General features: G+C 41.1%; 1 non-coding gene and 2 pseudogenes across 1 annotated transcript; 2 read left to right on the top strand and 1 right to left on the bottom strand.

The window, feature by feature from the left end:
- LOC118982148 (olfactory receptor 7A5-like) lies at positions 1–963 on the top strand (annotated as a pseudogene).
- Positions 964–12130: 11167 nt separating this feature from the next.
- On the top strand, positions 12131–13050 carry LOC118982147 (olfactory receptor 7A5-like; annotated as a pseudogene).
- A 2515-nt stretch (positions 13051–15565) lies between these two features.
- LOC118982163 (U1 spliceosomal RNA) lies at positions 15566–15728 on the bottom strand. Its single transcript, XR_005065492.1, has one exon. It is a non-coding gene; the product is annotated as a U1 spliceosomal RNA (small nuclear RNA).
- Between the last annotated feature and the right edge of the window lie 5695 nt (positions 15729–21423).

Below are 21423 nucleotides of genomic sequence, written 5' to 3'. Positions count from 1 at the left end.
CCAGGCAATGGTACACAAATTTCAGAATTTCATCTCCTGGGACTATCAGAGGCACCAGAACTGCAGCCCATCCTATTTGGCCTGTTCCTCTGCATGTACCTGATCACTGTGTTGGGAAACCTGCTCATCATCCTGGCCGTCACCTCTGACTCCCACCTCCACACCCCCATGTACTTCTTCCTCTCCAACCTGTCCTTGGCTGACATCTGTTTCACCTCCACCATCATTCCAAAGATGCTGCTGAACATCCAGACACAGAATAAAGCCATCACCTATGCAGGCTGCATCACCCAAATGTATTTTTTTCTACTCTTTGCAGGGTCGGATGACTTCTTTCTTACTGTCATGGCCTATGACAGGTATGTGGCCATCTGTCACCCCCTGCACTACACAGTCATCATGAACCCCTAGCTCTGTGGACTGCTGGTCCTGGTGTCCTGGGTCATGAGTTCTTTGTATTCCTTGTTGCAGACCTTAATGGTACTACAACTATCCTTCTGTGCAGACTTGGAAATCCCTCATTTTTTCTGTGAATTCAATCAGATGGTCCAACTCGCCTGTTCTGACACCTTTGTTGAAAACATCGTGATGTATTTTGGAGTTGGGGTGCTGGGTGGTGGTCCCTTCGTTGGGATCCTTTACTCTTACTCTAAAATAGTGTCCTCCATACGAGCAATCCCATCAGGTCAGGGCAAGTATAAAGCATTTTCCACCCGTGCATCTCACCTCTCAGTTGTCTCCTTATTTTATGGTACAAGCCTAGGCATGTATCTAGGCTCTGCTGGTACCCAAAGCTCACGGTCAAGTGCAACAGCCTCAGTGATGTACACTGTGGTCACACCCATGCTGAACCCCTTCATCTACAGTCTCAGGAACAGAGACATAAAGGGGGCTCTGAGAAGATCAGTTGAGGTGGCAGCTATAAAAGGACCAATTTTCCTAGGGCTGAAGAAAATCCCATGATTGCAGGGCTCAAAGCCTCAGAGCCAGATGTGACTCTTCAATCAGGTTGTGGTTTTTTAAAAATATATTTTATTGATTATGCCATTACAGTTGTCCCACTTACCCCCTTGATTCCCCTCCATCCTGCACACCCCTTTCCCCACCATTCCTCCCCTTTAGTTTATGTCCATGTGTCACAAGTTCTTTAGATTCTATATTTCCCCTACTATTCTTGCCCTCCCCCTCATCTATTTTCTACCTACTGTCTATGCTACTTATTTTCTGTACCTTTTCCCCATTCTCCTCCTACTACTTCCCTGTTGTTACCCCTCCACATGATCTCCATTTCTATGGTTCCACTTCTGATAAAGCTGTTCTCTTAGTTTGCTTTTGTTTTAGGTGTGGTTGTTAATAACTGTGAATAACTTTCTTTCACTGTTCATATTTTTTATCTTTTTCTTAGATAAGTCCCTTTAATATTTCACATAATAAGGGCTTGGTGATGATGAACTCCTTGAATTTGATCTTATCTGAGAAGCACTTTATCTGTCCTTCCATTCTAAGTGAAAGCTTTGCTGGATAGGGCAATCTTGGTTGTAGGTCTTTGGATTTCATGACTTGGAATACTTCTTTCCAGCTCCTTCCTGCTTGTAAGGTCTCTTTTGAGAAATCCGCTGACAGTCTGATGGGAACTCCTTTGTAGGAAACCAGCACCAGAAGGGCCCAATTTGCTTGTGGGAAGCAGCAGAGAGGACTGGAATCAGAGAGAGAGCATGGAGCTAGCGCCATTGCCCCCTCTGACCCCGCCCTCACATACAGCGTCACAACCCAGCGACCTGGGTTGCCCCACCCTGGTAAACACCTAAGGCTCCACCCCTCATACCTAACAGGTGCAAACAGACCAAGACACTATGGCTCAAGAGGAACAGCTCAAAGCTCCAGAGCCAATACTGCTGAGCAAACAAGAGTTAGCCAACCTATCAAATGCACAGTTCAACACTCTGTGATCAGGATGCTCACAGGAGTGATTAATTTTAGTCACAAATTAGAGGAACAAATGAAGGCTAAACTAAATGGAATGAAAGAAAATGCACAGGAAACCAATAGTGATGGAAAGGAAACTGGGACTCAAATCAAGGGAGTGGGCCAGAAGAAAGAAAAAATGACCAAATAGAAAAATGTGAAGAAGCAAGAATTCAAAAAAAAAAAAAAGAGGAGAGACTTAGGAACCTCCAGGACATCTTTAAACGTTCCAACATCCGAATTATAGGGGTACCAGAAGGGGAAGAGGAATGGCCACAAGTGGAAAACTTTTTTGAACAAATAATAAAGGAGAACTTTCCCAATCTGGCAAAGGCAATAGACTTCCAGGAAATCCAGGAAGCTCAGAGAGTCCCAAAGAAGTTGGACCCAAGAAGGAACACACCAAGGCACATCATAATTACATTAGCCAAGATTAAAATGGAGAGAATCCTAGAAGCAGCAATAGATAAGGGGAGAGGTTGTGGTTTTAAATGATGTTTCTTTTATTTATTTGCTGGAATTCCCATTTGTTTGTTTCAACTCCACATGGTTTAAGTGACCACCTAAACTGAGCCTTCTGCTCTGTCATATAGTTTGTCCCTGTGTTTTGTTTCTACCTTTACAGTTTTCCAACCTTAATCAGAAACACCTAAAATCCCAGTTTATTTCACAGGCAACAGGGATTTAATAATAACGTCTTCTCCAATGACATACATCACTGCATGTAACTTGTTCTTATTTTATAGACCAAATAGTCACAAGTGGTATTACTCAGGTGGACAAAACTGCACTTGGCTACATACATCATTTACAAAACTTCATTCCAGGAAATCTAAAACCACTGTTTGCACTTTTGTGTCTCTATTTCTTTGTACATCATTACCTTAACTTCTCTTTCTGAGGATGCAGGCTTGAGCATTGTTTTGTTTAAGTCTCACCCTATTGATAGTAGTGCTACAGGCTAGGAAAACCTGGGGCACTGGCTGGGTCCTACTGCTCATTATTCAGACTACAGTAGTGGCTGGACTTGCCCTTGTGGTCCTGATAATAATTGCTACAACCATCAGGAAACTAGGAAAAAATGAGGGTCATTACTCACACAGCTCTCAGGGACCACACAATAAGTCATGGGGAGAGAGAATGGACTGAAGCTCTGCCATTGCCACGGCTGTGGCAGTAGAGGGAGAATCATGCAGTTTTGGAAGAGTGAGGACCGGGTGGCTTTGCGGTGCTCCCTTTTGCCACATGGCTTAGGAAGCAGAAGAGACTCTTCCTGGAAGAAAAGGGCTGAAAGGTCTCTTGCTTGTGGGCCATGAGAAGGTGTCACATGGCTTTGGATTAACTGGAAATTGTGGCAGGAACACAGCTGTTGGTGCCAGGTTCTGGGGATTAGGTTGCAGACCTCTTTTGAAGGATCCTATTTATCTACTCTAAAGGTTTTTAAAAATACATTATTTGGTGTCATTTTAAGGTCTTTATCACAGACTTCAAATTTTTTTCCTGAGATATGGTACCCCAGACTAGGGCAGTGGCAGAAGGAAGGACTGTGTGGGTCTCTGGGTATTCTAAAGGACTTCAAACTTTTAATGAAGACATTAAGTCACTACACTAAGTATGTATAGCTTTTAAATAAATAATTTCTTCTCTTTTCATAAATCTCTGGCATTGAGAGTTGTCTTTCCTCGGGTTGTGGGTATAGCAAACCTAGTAGGGGGGACCCCTGGAGAAAGAGGGAGGGCCGTCTCAGTAATAGTATAATGTACACCTGCACTGGGTCTGTTCTGTAACAGGAACATGGTGATTACATTAGTTCCACTGCACATTTATCATCCAACTTTTTATCTAAATGTCAGCTGATCATCAAAAGTAGCCCATCTACTACTTCAATGACCCTCCACCCATGCTATAAAAATAACATTTTTAAAGGTTCTGGGGATTAGGATGCAGACCTCTTTTGAAGGATCCTACTTATCTGCTATAAAGGGTTTTTTAAAATACATTATTTGGTGTCATTTTAAGGTCTTTATTTTCAAAATGGACAATGTCTTTTTTAGAAGCTTGTTATTCAATGTTGTTCGAGAGCCTTTATACAAAAGAGCCAAACTCAGAATTTATAACAGCTTGTGAAGTAAGTGAATACACTATTCGTTCACATTACATGCAAATGAAATGTTGGTTCGGAAGGCCTAAAACAGCCTACACTAGACTCTGATACTGAGCCACAACCTTGGTGGTCAAGGAGTGATCTTTGTTAGGATGGGTGTTGTAGGACAAAATGGCAGCTGAACTATAACCCGGAAAAGATGGCTGACATCAAACCAGAGAGCAGAAAGGGTGGGCTTTCTCCGCATAACAACCTGAGCCTGAGAAGAACCACCAATGATATATTTCCATTTTGTTCAAAGGTGACCCATCCCCAGCTCCCACAAAGAAAGCCAACCAGAATAAAACCCCATCACATTCCCTGCTTGGGTGTAGCTTCCCTGGCCCCGCTCTGCGGACTGGGGAGCCTCATCTGGGCAGGCAAACCCTAATAAAGCTCTATATGGCCTAACTTTGTGGCTAATTGGCACTTATTCCTTGGCGGAGCCTAAGAAAACCTTTCAGTCTTCAGGCCAGGACCTGCAGCATCAACACCACCTGCAAGATTGTTTGATTTTCAGAATCTCTGGCTCACCAGGATCTACAGAAGAACTAGAATCCTGGGTGATTTCTATGCACACTGAAGTTGGAGAAGTGCTGGTTTAGGCTAGGCTTTCTCACCTTCTCATGTTGACAGTGGAGGCAGAATAATTATTTGTGATGGGAATTACAGGTGTTTAGCAGCCAAACATTCCCCAAGGGGCAAAATCACCTCAGGCTGAGAATCACTGGCCCAGGGTTTGAAAACTGGAAGCAACCTGACAAATTCCAATCAAGGACCCTCTGTGGCCCTGGCTTGCACTGCATTGGTTACAGTGTGGTCCCAATGCTCCAAGGTTCCAGGTTCAATTTCCAGGCAGGGCACATGCTAGAAAATCCAATAGGTGCATAAATAAGTGGAATAACAAATCCATGTTTAAAAAATCCATGTTCAATCTCTCTCTCCCTCTCAAATAAAGTTTGAGAGGGGGAGAGGGAATCACACAAATAAAATTTTTAAAAAAGAAGTGTGGGTGGTATGGTGGGGTGTGGAGGTGGATAGGAGTATAAGGGAAATAAATGGTTGTAAAAATACCATAAAATACACAGTTTTTTTAAGTTTTTAAAATCTACAACGAAGAAAGAGAATTAAAAAAAAGGAGGTCATCTCTTACTCTGTCCACCCCTTAATCAGTAGGTAGATCACTAAACCCCTTCAAGTCCCATGCTACAAAGGGGAGTAGAGTTCATAACAATACTACCTCATACAATGGACTTTTCAAAATTTTTTATCAGGTGGTGCTTATAAGATGCTTAGCTCAGCCCTGGCTGGTGTGGCTCAGGTGACTGAGTGCCAGCCCATGACCCAAAGGGTTGTTGGTTCCATTCCCAACTTAGGGCACATGCATGGGTTGCAGGCCACATCCCCAATAGGGGGAGCACAAGAGGCAACTACACACTGATGTTTCTTTCCCTCTCTCCTTCCCTTCCCCTCTCTAAAAAGGAATCAAGTATTTTTTAAAAAGATGCTAAGCTCAGGTTATGTGGCATGAGAATATCTGAGTCTATCTCTCATAGTTAACATATTTTATAGTGAGGCACTAAATGACAGCTCTTAAGTTATGAAAGAAGTCAAAATCCCTATTATTTTCACAAATGTGTCAGGAAGGAAAAGAGTGTGGTGCCCAGGACTGTATGTCAAAGGAACACAGCTCCCCATTCATTGAAGAGGGGATAGCAATGCTCTGGAGAAGGGTCAGTGGGACCTGGTCCTGAGAGACTTCTTAGTCTCAAACGTTGGAGAAAATGTTAACTCAGAGTTGGAATAAGGTGGACAAAGTCAGGCCTCTGGAAAACAGGAAGATCAAAGACAAGGAGAAATAACAACTGACTTTACTTAATGTCTGTTCTGGTCACTTGGGATCAGAAAATCATCAGGAAGTTTCCTTTGTGAATTCCAGAGGCCTAGGGAGAAATCAGGTACTTAGAGGTGGAATACCATGAGGGAAATGTGCCTGATGAGCAGTTATAGAGAGACTAGAAATATCTCCCTGTGCAGCCCCTCAGCTCCTATGTTGCTAGGCAGAATGATTCTTGTTAATTCCCAAATCTGGCTCAGGAACTGATGCTTCAGTCCTTCCTTCTGTCTTGTGTGGGACAGAGCTTCATTCTCCATCACCCACCATCCAGGGACCAATTCTGACTGGCATATGGAGACCTGCCTTTCAGAAAACCCATCCAGGGGAGTCTGAGAGCCTGGTAGGTACATCAGGAAAGGGTCAGAGAGGCTGGAACCTGAGAACTTTCACCTGAGGAACTGCGACCCTAATCAGCCCAGCCCCAAGACCAGATATCTCTGTTTGTATTCTTGGTTAAGGAACTAATTTATACTTAATTTACTTAACATGGTAATAAGGATGCAGCTGTTTGAATCTGCACTCCCGGGCCATAGCTGACAATTAGGTGATGGGACTGGGAGTCCAGTGGGAAGACGCTGCACAGTGAGTGAGGTGCAGGAAATGGCTGCAGGAAAGTGAAACACTTCTCAGAGAGTTTTGCTGTTTTCAGAGATGAAATGGAGCCTTAGGTGTGGAGAGCAGTTCAGTGAAGTGAAAGCGTTTGTACTAAATTTCTAAGATAGGGTGTATTTCAGCCTGTTTTCTATTCATTGAAAAGATCCAACCAGTGAGGCAGACAGCACCTTGGAGCCAGAGTCAGTGAGACAGGCATTGCAGTATCTTCTCTCATACTGAGTATTCACATGAAAAGTTATTTAATAAATCTAAAGTGGAATAACACATATTAAATTGAATTACTACATTGTCATATGGTAAATGTCCATATATGTTGACACCTAGTTCTGGAATCATTAAGTGAATAATAACTGCATCTGCTATGTGCCAGAACACTCAAGGAACAGTATATATTAAATTCTTTTATGTCTTTCTCTGGGTAGTGTGGATGAGTGGATTGAGCACTGGCCTGTGAACCAAAATGTCATGGTTTGGTTCCCTGTCAGGGCACATGCCTGTGTTGAGAACCAGGCCCCCATTTGGGGGCAAACAAGAGGCAACCAATTGATGTTCCTCTCTCCCTATTTCTCCTTCCCTTCTCTCTCTGAAAATAAATGAATGAAACATTTAAAAAAAAACGAATGAATTCGAGGACTTCTGCCAAGATGGAGGCATAGGTGGAAACACTGTGCCTTCTCCCACAACCAAGTTTGAATACAACAAAGGTCTGAAGAAACAAAGACACAACCAAAGGACAGAAAATTGAATTATACGGAAGTCGACTACATCAAACCGTTCAACAGGGATGGTAAGAGGGGCGGAGCCAGCAGCGAGCAGGGTCGGGCACGACAGGTCCCCCGACCCAGGTGTGCAGGTAGCCTGGAACCAGTTGGGGTGCGGGGCAGACTGACCACGGGCGTACATTCGAGCACAGTGAGACAGACTACGCAGGCCCCAGGGGGCGAGGGCTGATGGTGGTGGCACACTCGCGTGCAGTGGGACGGAACTCGTGGGCCTGGTGATGGCAGCAACTGTGGCACTGGTGAGGGCCACAGTGGCAGGCGGCAGAAAGGACGCGGTAGTCCCTCTTTGACCCTGCCCCCACATACAGCGTCACAACCCAGCGACTTAGTTGCCCTGTTCTAGTGAACACTTTAGGGCTCTGATCCTGCTATGGAACAGGCATGAACAGCCCAAAAGATGGTGCAAGAAGAACTCAAAGTCCCAGAGCCAATAACTCTAAGCGACCGAGAAATTGCCAGCCTCTCAGAAGCACAATTCAAGACACTATTTATCAGGATGCTCACAGAACTGGTAGATTATAGTCACAAATTAGAGGAACATAGTCACAAATTAGAGGAACATATGAAGGCTAAACTAATTGAAATGAAGGGAGATGCACAGGAAACCAATAGTGATGGAAAGGAAACGGGGACTCAAATCAATGGAATGGACCAGAAGGAAGAACAAAACATCCCACCAGAAAGGAATGAAGAAATGAGAATTCAAAAAAATGAGGAGAGGCTTAGGAACATCTTTAAACGTTCCAACATCAGAATTATAGGGGTACCAGAAGGGGGAAAGAAACAACCACAAGTGGAAAACTCATTTGAACAAATAATAAAGGAGAACTTCCCCAGTCTGACAAAGGAAATAGACTTCCAGGAAATCCAAGAAGCTCAGAGAGTGCCAAAGAAGTTGGATCCAAGAAGGAGCACACCAAGGCACATCATAATTGCATTAGCCAAGACCAAAATGAAGGAGAGAATCCTAGAAGCATCAAGGGATAAGGGGACAGTCACCTACAAAGGAGTACCCATCAAACTGTCAGCAGATTTCTCAAAAGAGACCTTACAGGCAAGATGGGGCTGGAAAGAAATATTCCAAGTCATGAAATCCAAAGGCCTACAGCCAAGATTGCTTTATCCAGCAAAACTTTCATTTAGAATGGAAGGACAGATAAAGTGCTTCTCAGATAAGGTCAAGTTCAAGGAGTTCATCATCACCAAGCCCTTATTATATGAAATGCTAAAGGGACTTATCTAAGAAAAAGAAGATGAAAAATGTTAACAGTGAAAGGACAGCAAACACACAGTTATTAACAACCACACCTAAAACAAAAGCAAACCAAGAGGACAGCTAGATCAGGAGTGGGACCATAGAAATGAAGAACACATGGAGGGTTAGAAACAGGAGGGTGGGAGGGGGAGAAGGGGGGAGAAGGCACAGAAAATAGCATAGATGGTAGGCAGAAAATAGATAGGGGGGAGGGCGAGAATAGTGGGGAAAATATAGAATCCAAAGAACTTGAGACACGTGGTTATAAACTAAGGGGTGGGGAGGATGGTGAGGGAGGGAGGGTGCGGTGGAGGGGAATGAAGGGGGGGAATAGAACAACTGTAATGGTATAATCAATAAAGTATATTTAAAAAAATGAATGAATTCTTTTGGTCTATGTCTTTGACAATTTAACTATAAGTCATGTTCATGTCATTAAATTATTGCAATTTTATATCTTGTTTCAGTTAGTATTTGATTTTTCCATTTAATTTTGCTTACAGTTTGATCTGGTCTCATTTTATCTTCATTCTTCATATTCTTAGTTTTGTTCCTGTATGAGTTCACATCTATTCACATACCTTTGTGAAAAACCCAAACACGAACAAAGTAGATGAAGTCCCTGCTCTTTGGATCAATCAGTACAACTGGGAGGACAGAGAACAATGAATTGAATGTGTGTTGAAATAATGTCCTTAGGCAGAATCATACAAAGAAGGCTCTTCCGTCTAAATAGATAGAGTTGTGACGGTGTGGGCCGGGTTTACAAAGCGTAGTCTGGGGAGATTCTGCATGTTGGATGAAGACCAGAACCAGGACTAGGGTGTACCAGTTGAGTTTGTCACAAAAGAGATAAAAACCCACAGCCCAAGAAGTCATACAAAAGATGCCACATGAGAATAGGAAAAAAGGACCTAACCTCATCCCCTATTGGACCATATAAAAATAAGCTGCTCAAATAATTATGAAATAGGTCCACAGAAAACAGGGCTTCCTCTGCTTGATTTTAAAAACCACCAATTTGCCCTGCCTGGCGTAGCTCAGTGGACTGAGCACAGGCCTGCGAACCAGAAGATGGTGGTTCAGTTCCCAGTCAGGGCACATGCCTGGGTTGCAGGCCAGTTCCCTGCAGGCCAACTCCCAGCAGGGGATGCACGAAAGGCAACCATACATTGATGTTTCTCTCCCTCTCTCCTTCCCCTCTAAAAGATAAATAAATTAAATTTAAAAAAATAAAAATAAAAACCACCAATTTTGTTACACTTTACATATTTTCTTTTGTGAAGTGTTGGTTCATCTCTGTGCTCTGGGTGTGCAGTATTAAAAGATAACCATTGTGGTGTCACCATTTCTGTCTTCTAGACAACTTTGCTTTTGTTCTTTTATTATTTTTGCTGGGTGTCAGGGGAATGTGTTCAGGGTTCAAGTACAGCCAAAACCAAGGAAGACTTTTCTTCCTCAAACCTGAGCTCATTAGATCATTGTTTCCTCAACCATTTCATTTCATTCCTCTCTCTTTCTCTCTTTTATTCCTTGCTCTCTTTCTCTCAGATTTTTATAGAATTACAACTATTATTTATTTTTATTCATATTTGAAGTACAGTTATGCTCCCTTAATTTCAGGTGTACAACATAGTGATTTGACATTTATACACCTTACAATGTGATCACCACCACGAGTCTCATAACCACCCGTCACTAAGCAAAGTTATTAAGATATCACTGACTGCATTCCCCATGCTGTCACACTACACTACATGTCCATGACATTTATTTTGTAGTTGAAAGTTGTACCTCTTATTCCCCTTCACCCTTTCACCCACTCCCTCACTGTCTCTTCTCTGGCAACCCTCTGTTTGTTATGGGTATCTATCAGTTTGTTTTTGTTTTGCTTTGGTTGTTCATTTGTTTTGTTCCATTTTGTTTCATTTTAGGTTCTACATGTAAGGGGTATTATATGGTATTTGTCTATCTCTGTCTGACTTCACTTAGCATAATGCCCTCTAGGCCCATCCATGGTGCTGCAAATGGCAAAATGTCATACTTTTTATTGTCTCTGCTTCTATGTTGTGACTATGTTAAACACAGAGATTATTCTTGTCTTATTATTTATTAATTGTTGTATTATTTTCCATATGAACAGCTGCATACCTATTTTGCTCCACCCTGTATGTATGTCATTCGTTATATATATCCATGTATATATCACTCATTATCCATTCATCTATTGTGCAATGAGCAATTCCTTGCTCATTGCACATTATTTACATTAGTCAAGGTATGTGCAGATTTTTTTAATGTTTGTTTAACTACAGAGCAGAACATGGCCATCCCAATATGCAGCCCAGGTATTTTATCTGAGGGAGGTATAGGACAGGAATTGCTGGGAACCATTTCTATGATGTGCAGGGGAGTGATCTGGCCATGTTGCTTGTAGCCACTCGCAGCTGCATCAGTATGGCTGAGGCTGAGAAAGACATGCAAATAACACAACAATGGTCATAGCATGTGGGTGGGGGATGAGAGTGACTTGTGCATGTGACAGTCCACCAAACAGGGGGACTAGGAATCATAAACTCCAAGGAAACTCTTACAAACAGGGGCCAGAATTCAATTAAGAGGAAGCACTGAGGAGGGGATCTGACTCCTTCATGGGACACATTTGCAACAAGATTAATCAAGGGCAAGAGGAGTGTGGACAAGAAAGTCCCTGTGTCTCAGGTTTGAGCAGCAGCAGCAGCAGCGAGGCCACATCACTCCAATGCGTCTGACACCTTCTCTCTTCCTCTTCCTTATGCTCATTCACTGCCAACACCGACTGCCTTTCTCAAGCTGAAAATTAAAACAAACACCTTCCTCAAGGCCTTTGCACAGGCCAATTCTTTAGCTGAACACACACTTTCCCACATAAACTTGAATAATCCCCTTCCCTTTCTTACTTAAGTTCTCTGCATTAATGCCATCTTATTTGCAGGTCTTGCCTAAAAGCCCATGAAAAATTAAACACCCCCTTCATTTCTTTATACCTGCCTTCCCTTTCTTCTATACCACCTGTCACCATCTGAAGTGTTATAGATTTTTATTATTTGCTTCTATCATTTTCTCCATCATAGCCTTATAGGAAATTTTGTTTTTCGGCATGCTATAAGCATAGCCTGGACAATGTGGGAAATATGTTCTGCATTCAATTCACATTCCTGAAACACATGAGAAACTTCTCATTAAAACTGTAGAAATACATGATGACTTAGGGGAAAAATTGATTGATACAAAAGTTTTATATGACATGTGGCAACATGGACTTCCTGAAAGGGGACCATATTCATACACAATATATTAAAATTAATTTTTGACTAATAATATAAATGGCAGCATTTAAACTTTTGGTAATTACTCATATTATTTTCCTCTTTCCTAGTATCACCTCCACTGTATAGAACCAGGCAAAGGTACACAAACTTTCAGAATTTATTCTCCTGGGACTATCAGAGGAACCAGAACTGCAGCTCATCTTATTTGGGTTGTTCCTCTCCATGAACTTGATCACTGTGTTGGTAAACCGGCTCATTATCCTGGCTTCCAGTTCAGACCCCCACCTCCACACACCCATGTACTTCTTCCTCTCCAACCTGTCCTTGGTAGACATCTGTTTCACCTACACCACAGTCCCAAAGATGCTGGTGAACATCCAGACACAGAGCAAAACCATCACCTATGCAGGTTGCATCACACAGATTTATTTTCTTGCACTCCTTGCAGTTTTGGACATACTTGTCCTGACCGTGATGGCCTATCATAGGTATGTGGCTGTCTGTCACCCCCTGCACTCACAGTCATCATGAAACCCCAGCTCTGTGGACTGCTGGTTCTGGTGTCCTGGACCATGAGTGCCCTGGATTCCTTGTTACAGAGTTTAATGGCATTGAGGCTCTCCTTCTTCACAGTCTTGGAAATACCCCACTTTTTCTGTGAACTCGATCAGATGATCTAACTTGCCTGTTATCACACCTTTCTTAATAACATGGTGATGTATTTTTCAGTTCTCCTGCTTGGTGGTGGTCCCTTTGTTAGGATCCTTAACTCTTACTCTAAGATTGTATCCTCCATACATGCAATCTCATCAGCTCAGGGGAAGTATAAAGCATTTTCCACCTGTGCTTCTCACCTCTCAGTTGTCTCCTTACTTTATGGTACAGTCCTAGGAATGTATCTCAGCTCTGCCTGTACCCACAGCTCACAGTCAAGTGCAGTCACCTCAGTGATGTACACAGTGGTCACACCCATGCTGAACCCCTTCATCTACAGTCTCAGGAACAAAGACACAAAACAAACTCTGACAGTATTTTTTGTGAAGGAAACGACCAACGGGCAAACCATCCTAACACTAAAGTAGTGCCCATGATTGTCGAGGTCAAAGGCTCAGAGTCGGCTATTGTGGTTATTTTCAGACTAAGGAAGTAGAACCTTCTCTTTCTATTTATTTCCTGGAATTTCCATGTCTTTGACCCTAACTTCTCTATTCAATTTCAGAAACTCACTTTAGTAAGCTTTCTTCTCTCTTATGTCCTACAGCTTTTCACTTTGTTATTTTTCTACTTTCCCTAATTTATTTCCATCATGGGTCAGAAGTATTTGGAAAATCCCATATACCTAATGAGACAACATGGTTTTTTAAAATAATTTTCCCAAATGACATATATTATATGAAATATTTTTTTTTTTTTTTTGCTAAAAGAATCATCCTGAATCGTACTATTCCTATGGGGGAAAGTACACTTAATTACCAAGGAAATTTATACAATTTTATAAGTGAGGAAATGTGAAACCACTGTTTTTTATTTTTATGTCTGACATTCCTTTATATACATCTTTATGTCTTAACTGTTCTTCTTGAGAAGGCAGACTCTAACATACAGTGTGTTTAATAGCCTGTCCGTGAATTTTATTCTCCTCATTAGGGTCCTATTCCCCTTTGGCTCAGTGTTCACAATCCCTCCTAAGCCCTTTGCAAAACAGTTATCAAATACATGTCTCCAACAGGTCTTCAGTGCAAGACAAATTTTAATAAAATTGGCCTAACATGACCTTTGGACCATAGATTACCTTCAATACAGTGAAGCCAAATTGTGTAATTCCTGTGCAAAATATTTTTTCTCATGATGTGCATCTAGGAGCATGAAACATTGGCATCCACGAGTAATCAAGGGTGGGAGGTGGTGATTGCTGGGGTGTGGGGAGTGGTGGGAGGAAATGGAGACAGCTGTACTTAAACAATAATTAAAAAGTAAACAAAAAAAGGGTGGGAGAGAAAGATTGTTGTCCATGTGTAAGGTGGTTTATAATAGATATGGGTAAAGAACTCATTAGTATNGCAAAATATTTTTTCTCATGATGTGCATCTAGGAGCATGAAACATTGGCATCCACGAGTAATCAAGGGTGGAAGGTGGTGATTGCTGGGGTGTGGGGAGTGGTGGGAGGAAATGGAGACAGCTGTACTTAAACAATAATTAAAAAGTAAACAAAAAAAGGGTGGGGGAGAAAGATTGTTGTCCATGTGTAAGGTGGTTTATAATAGATATGGGTAAAGAACTCATTAGTATTGTTCTATTTTTATTGAATTATCTTTGTATTTCTACTTAAAATCTTCTAGTGCTCACTATAATATGACCCCTTTCATTGCTATAAAGGCAATATATTCCCCCTTCTAAATTTCCCATAACCACAGAAGGGATGGTGAGTGATCACTGTCAGTGTTATCCATCATTATCTCCACGAGGCTCAGGACTCCATCCATCCTCTCTGATCAAAGTGTGACTGAAGAGAGAGTTTGGGGTCCTGTCATTCATGTGAACCAGAACCACCAGTTTTCCTATGCAAATATGCATGTCCTTTAAATCTCTCCTTGTTACAGGGAAATGAACCCCCAACGAGACATCTTAGATATGGTTATCTGTCTTAGAAACAGAGAACAGACTGACAGTTGCCAGAGGGAGCTGGTTGGAGGGCTGGCTGAAAAAAGAGAAGGGACTAAGCAGTACAAACTGGTAGTTACAAAAGAGTCACAGGGCTGTAAAGCACAGCATAGGGAATATAGTCAGTAATATTGTAATAACTTAGTTACTAAGTGTGGTGCCAGGTGGACACTAAAAATATTGGGGGGATCCTTTAGTAAATTATATGATTGTATAACCACTATGCTGTACACCTGAAACTAATATAATATTGAATGTCAACTGTAATTGAAAAATAAAATTTAAAAAAGAAAGTGCAATAATCATATGTCAAAACACTTAAAAGAACCCTGGATGGTGTGGCTCAGTGGACTGAGCACTGGCCTACAACAAAAGGGTCATGGGTTCAATGCCCAGTCAGGGCACATGCATGGGTTGCAGGCTAGGTCCCCAGTAGGGGACACAAGAGAGGCAACCACACATTGCTGTTTCTCTCCCTTTCTTTCTCCCTCCCATCCCCTCTGTCTAAAACAAAATAAATAAATTTTTTAAGAACACTTAAAAGACAAATTAAAAATTAATACTATTTTCAGCATTTAAAAAATAAATTGAAGTAAAAAATAAATAAATTTCAATGCTTCAGAGAATTGAAAATGAAGTAAATAAATACATACAAGTTATCTGAAACAAGCTAAAATGACAGAGTAACCAGGAATGCTGTCTTCAAATAGGAGAACAAATGCCAGAATGTTCTTCTTATACTTAGCGCTAATAAATCATCTTTTATACATATTTCTAACTTGTTTTGTGTCTATTATTCCTTATTGTTCCTTTTGGCCTTCTGTGGTTGATCTATTTCTAACCCTTGCATCATCTTGAGCCATTATATCCACATTTGACTAAAGCTCACCTTTCCTTCCCTAAGTGTCCATTTAAATCCATCTACCTTATTTCTTAGGGGACAGCACGAACACAGTCCCCCACTACCACAAGTCATGCAGTCAAGTTTCCCACACTTGGGGAAAACCCAGGGGTCAGCACACCCGGAGTGCAATGGGTGAGCCTCACCCTGGGAAAACCACCTTCATGACATGGTATCTCTCCTGCCAGGTAAGTATAAAATCCATCTCTCTTAACATAAGAAATTATAACTGAGAGACTGCTTCCTCTGCATTTTTAAAAACCCCTCTATTATATTTTTTCATTTCCAAGTCCTTGGAAATCTACTGGATCAGTGACCCATGTTAATATCCTTAAAATATTATTTTGTGTCTTTCAATAAGTTACTTTTAGATTCTCACTCAATTGTGTTCATAAAATTATTTTGAAACCTACTTTTACCCTAATTTTACTCCTACTGATGATCTGTATACCGTAAGTGGTTAGTTTTTTTTTTAAAACTTCTCTTCCTGTGTTATGCTCACATACACACTCATGTGCTTTTGTACAGATGCATGAACAGCATCCTGCCCATCAGAAATGCTCTTTATGTGTTCTGCAGGGGTTTTTGGCGTGTCTACTCTTCCTTCCTACCCAGCAATACCTATGATCTTCCCTCCAATCAACTGGTGCAATGCTCATTCATTATCATCATGTCCGTGTAATATTCCACAGTTTAGCTGTGCTAGTCACACTTGAAATCTAAGGTATACTTTATCAATACATTGCTGTTATAACAATATATGAAAATATTTTGAGATTGTTACATTCAAACTCTGGTTCTCCACCAGAGACAATACTGTTCTCCCAGGGGACACTGAGAAATGTTTGTAGACATTTTTGCCTGGTCCATGGGAGATGTCAGTAAAGTCCAGGGATGCCCTGAACATCCTGCAATGGCCAGGAGACACCACTCCTCAGACAAAGACCTAGTCCAGGATGTCAGTCCTGCAGAAACTGAGGAGCACTGTGTTAGAGACACAGGTCCTTGTGGTGTGTGTGTGTGTAGCTGCCTTCAGACTGTTCTCCCAATGTTGTAACAGTTCACAGTTCTGCCAGGAAAAAACAGAGCACCCCTTTGCTGCCTGTTTAAAAGTCCAGCCCCAGCTCTTTATGTTTCCTCCAGGCTGATGGGTGTGAAAGAGATGTTTTTGTTGTTTTCCACACTATACTGACTTTGATCCATAGTTCATATATTTGATGGCAATTTTGAGCATTAGTATTATATGTTCATATATGCGTATTATTCCACCATTATTAGCCTTTCAAATTATTTTTCACAATTATTGTTTCTCAGCTGACTTTTGGGAGACACTTCAGCAATAAAAATGTTTTACATTTTCTTTAGTTAAATATGTCTGTCTTCTTACTTCTGGGTCTCTTCACTTGATTACAATGGTTTGGCCTACCCATAAAAATTAATATGTAGTTTTTTTATCTGTTCACCAAAAAGTCTTGGTTAGCCTTCCAGTGAATAGGCAATTCCTCTGATTTTTTGTGATATAAGTGATAAACTTCACTTACCTCCAGTTCAATACTTATTTTGCCAGCTCATACTCAACAATCCAATCTTTCCAGATATATTGACATGCAAATTTTCCATGTGTTAAATGTACTTGTATACTGAGACTTAATGCCTCATTCATTCAACAACTAATTGCTGAGCATCTGCTGTTTGCCACAATGTCTAGGAACATTCAACATCACCTTCTATGTCTATGCCTTTGCCAACTTAATTGCTAATCCATGTTCATATTATTAAATTATTACTATTTCATGTCTTGTTTCTGTTAGTTTTGATGTTCCACTCAATTTTTTGATACAGTTGCTTGAGAATCATTCTGGTTACTCTAGTTTCATTCTCCCTGCCATTCCTGTCATTCTGTAACCTCACATTTCTTTAAATGTGTTCTATGTGAGTGCACATACATTCCCATATATTTGTGAAAATAGAAAGGTGAACAAAACAGGTGATGCCCTCCTTGTTCAGATCTTGTATTGTGATGGTGAAGGTAGAGCACAATGAAATACATGTTTGCATGATAACATGCTCTGGCTTAAATCATAGAAAGAAAGTTATCCAGCATAAAAGAATGGAATTGTCACAGCATGTGCAGAATTTTCTAGAGTACCATCTGGGAGAACTTTGCATGTTGGATGAAGACCAGAACCAGAATTAGTGTGCACTGGTGTGTCAAAAATAGATCAAAACACAAAGTAAAAAAAAAAAAAAAACAGAAATGATGCCACATTAGAGAAGTCAGAAAGGGACCTGCCTCATCTGCAATTCAACTTTGTAAAAACCCCTTCCTTGCAAACATAATTCACACACATAATCATCACCATCATCATCATTGCCCCTCCCCACACCTATCTAAACATGGAGGTGCTGCCAATATTAAAACTGATTTCACTTATAGATCAACCACTGCAAATTGTGGATTTGATAAAGATCCTGAATAAAATCAGATGTGAAACCAGGAAACAAACAAGCAAGATAGTTGGACAAATCAAAAAACTGATCAGGTATTTGATTATGCAAAAATTGTTATAATCGTAGTGTTTGATAATATTGTATTTCTATTCTAAAGATCCCTGTCTTTAACAGACACCAACATGTTTATAGATAAAATCGTGTACTCGGACAGGTATGGCCAGCTCATTCCATGGGATGAAAATACAACTCACTTAGGAGTTGATCATTTTTGAGTTAAAATGATGAATGCATGGGAGCTGGCTTTTCTCTGTTCCCTGTCTTTGTGTATGTTTAAAATTTTTCATTAAAATATTTTAATATAAGTAGTATATTCAGTTCACTGTTCACATTGCAATTCTTTAAAAAATTAAAACTCACAAATACAAATGAGTCACTTTGTTTCTTATTCTTTTTCAATCTCAATATATTCAAAGATAACTACTCAGAATTTAGCAATTCTTATTCTCTTCTTTAAACTGTGTTACTCTAAAACACAATCAATCATTCTACATTTTTCTTTGTTGATGTTATTGCAGATGTCCCCATTTCCCCCACCTTTGCCCACCTCCACTTACCCCTCATCCTCCTTGCCCTCTGGCCATCGCCACACTGTAGTCCATGTCTAGATGTTATGCATATATGTGCTTCGGTGAATCCTTCACTTTCTTTCATCCAGTCCTTCCCACCCCTCCCCTCTGACAGCTGTCAGCCTGTTCCACATATATCCACAGCTCTATGTTGTTTGTCAGTTTATTTTGTTCACTAAATTCTATATATAAGTGAGATCATATAATATTTGTCTTTCTCCAACTGGCTTATTTCACTTAGCATAATGATCCCCAGGTCCATCCATGCTGCAAAGGGTAACGGTTCTTTCCTTTCCACTGCCACATAGTATTCCATTGTGTAAATGTACCACAGCTCTTTTATCCACTCTACTAATGGATGCTTGGGCTGCTTGCATATCTTGGCTATTGCAAATAATGCTACAATGAACACAGAGGTTCATATATTCTTTCCAATTAGTGTTTTGGAATTCTTAGGATATATTCCCAGAAGGGGATCACTGGGTAAAAAGTGAGTTTCATTTTTAATTTTTTGAGGAAACTTTTTACTGGTTTTCACAGTGGCCTCATTAATCTGCATTGCCACCACAGTGCATAGAAGTTCCCTTTTCTCCACATCCTTGCCAGCACTTGTTGCTTGTTTGATGATTAGTGATGTTGATAATTTTTTTCATACCATAGGTTTATGGACCATAGACATACAGTATGTCCACATTAGAGAAATGTATATTCAGCTCCTTTGCCCATTTTTAATTGGATTGCTTGTCTTCCTGATGTTGAGTTGTATAAATTCTTTATAAATTTTGGAAATTAACCCCTGATCAGATGTATCATTGGCAAATATGTTCTCCCACTCAGTGGATTCCATTTTCCCCTTGTTGATGGTTACTTTTGCTATGCAGACACTTTTTATTATGGATCTGGACACTATTATGCTAAATGAATTAAGCCAGTCAGAGAAAAACAAATACCATATGGTCTGACTTATATGTGGAATCTAATTCACAAAATAAACTGAAAAAATAGAAAGAGGCATGGATACATTGAACAGACTGACAGCTGTCAAAGGGGAGGTGGTAGGGCAGATTGGACGAAAGAAAGTGAGGAAATTAGCCAAAAACTTATATGTATGACCCATGGATGTGAACAACAGTGTGGTGATGGCCAGAGGGAAAGCAGGGTGGGGACTGGCTGGAGGTAGGCAAAGGTGGGGGGAATTCAGACTGAAGAGACTGCTTGGGGCAATTGGCATATGATGCCATATGTAGATGACGTTTTATTGAGTTGTACACTTGAAATCTGTATGGTTTTGCAAACCAATATTACCCCAATAAATCATGTTTTAAAAAACAGTACAACTATTTAGTTTTTAAAAATCTGCTTATAAGTTAATTCCTTGCGGTTAAAACCATGTGAGGCAAAGGTCAACTGCATATAGCGACAAGGAGCATATTCATAAAAACATTGAGAATGAAGTCATAGCCATTTAATAGATCCACAGGAAACATTCCTCAAAGCAAGCTGTCAGTAAATCGGTTCATTGGGTAAACTGGGAAATCAATCGCTTACTGAGTGGGCTTTGGGAAACTGGCCACTGGACAAATAAATTCAGTCTTGAGTGTTGGTGAGCTGATCTGGTAGTCAGGCTGCCTGTAGGTTTCAGAAACAGGTTAGAGAAATGGCTTAGAAAAAAAAGAAAGAAAGAAATGGCTTAGGACTCTGAGTGCTGGAGCAGGACTGGTCTTCAAGGAATCTGCAGGGACCTGGGTAGCCATGTTGTAAACTTGGGAGTCAGCCTTGGTTTCCCTGGACTGGTGCTATCTTCCCCACCGCTCCTCCAAACTCTCGCAGTTAAAATCCAGGAGAGATGTCAACTTTCTTCAAAGAATAGAGTGCCTACCAGTAGGAATGGAAAGAGAAGTCAGGGTTCCTACGGAATCTATGGCCACTATAGATGATGGAGAGGCATCACAGAAAAAAAACAACAACAACAAAAACAGAAAATCATGGGCTTAGTGTGGGGAATCATCACTTCACCTTGGAGACACCACAGGGGACGTGGCCATCCCTACAAATTTCTTAAGTGTTGGTTCCTGTTCATTGGAGCATGGGGGAGGGGAAGGAATGGGGAGTGGAGGCAGAGGACTCTTGGGTTGTTCACTTATATTAGCTGGAACTTACAAGGTCCTAGACCTTTCTAAAGCTTTAGAATATTCACTGCTGGGGCCCAGGGCTAGTGGAGGTAACCTACACACGTAGACAGAGATAGGATGAGGACAGGGAGAGATGAGCAAACGTGAGGAATGAAGGAGAATGTGGGACTTGTGGAGGTGCAAGAGGATAGCAGCCCCTCATGGCCGATGCAGAGAATGTCCTGGTCCAGGGCATAGGGACCAGCTGGACAATGCCACAGGACAGTTTACTGTACTTTATTGTAAATAATTATGCTCATACCTACATCAGAGACAAAGGAACTGAAGATTGGAAATATTCAAACTTTAATAATCAGTAGTCAAAGCATGTGCCCCATGATCCTCCTCTACAAGGTACATGTCCTAGTTCCTCCACCCGTCCCTCGGAGAACTGGGTGCAAACCTAGTTTGCACATTTCTTGGGATGTTCACCTCACTGAGCCTTTTTTGTCCCATCTGAACAAGGGGAGAATTATTGAATACACCTCACAAAGCTGTTTTGAGAATTATATCGGAGGATCAAGCCAAGCCATGGTAAATCTTATTATTGGACTGATATTGGTAGAAGTGTCCAAAAGGTGGTGGATGCTGAGAACTGCTGGCCCCATGAGGTTAAGCTTTTTCCACCACCCAGAGACCT

This window comes from Sturnira hondurensis, unplaced genomic scaffold, assembly GCF_014824575.4.
Source record: "Sturnira hondurensis isolate 20B ecotype Veracruz unplaced genomic scaffold, ASM1482457v3 Scaffold0025050, whole genome shotgun sequence".
Classification (NCBI taxonomy): Eukaryota; Metazoa; Chordata; class Mammalia; order Chiroptera; family Phyllostomidae; genus Sturnira; species Sturnira hondurensis.
Note: the sequence above shows the minus strand (reverse complement) of the source record. Positions and strands in the feature narration are given on the sequence as shown.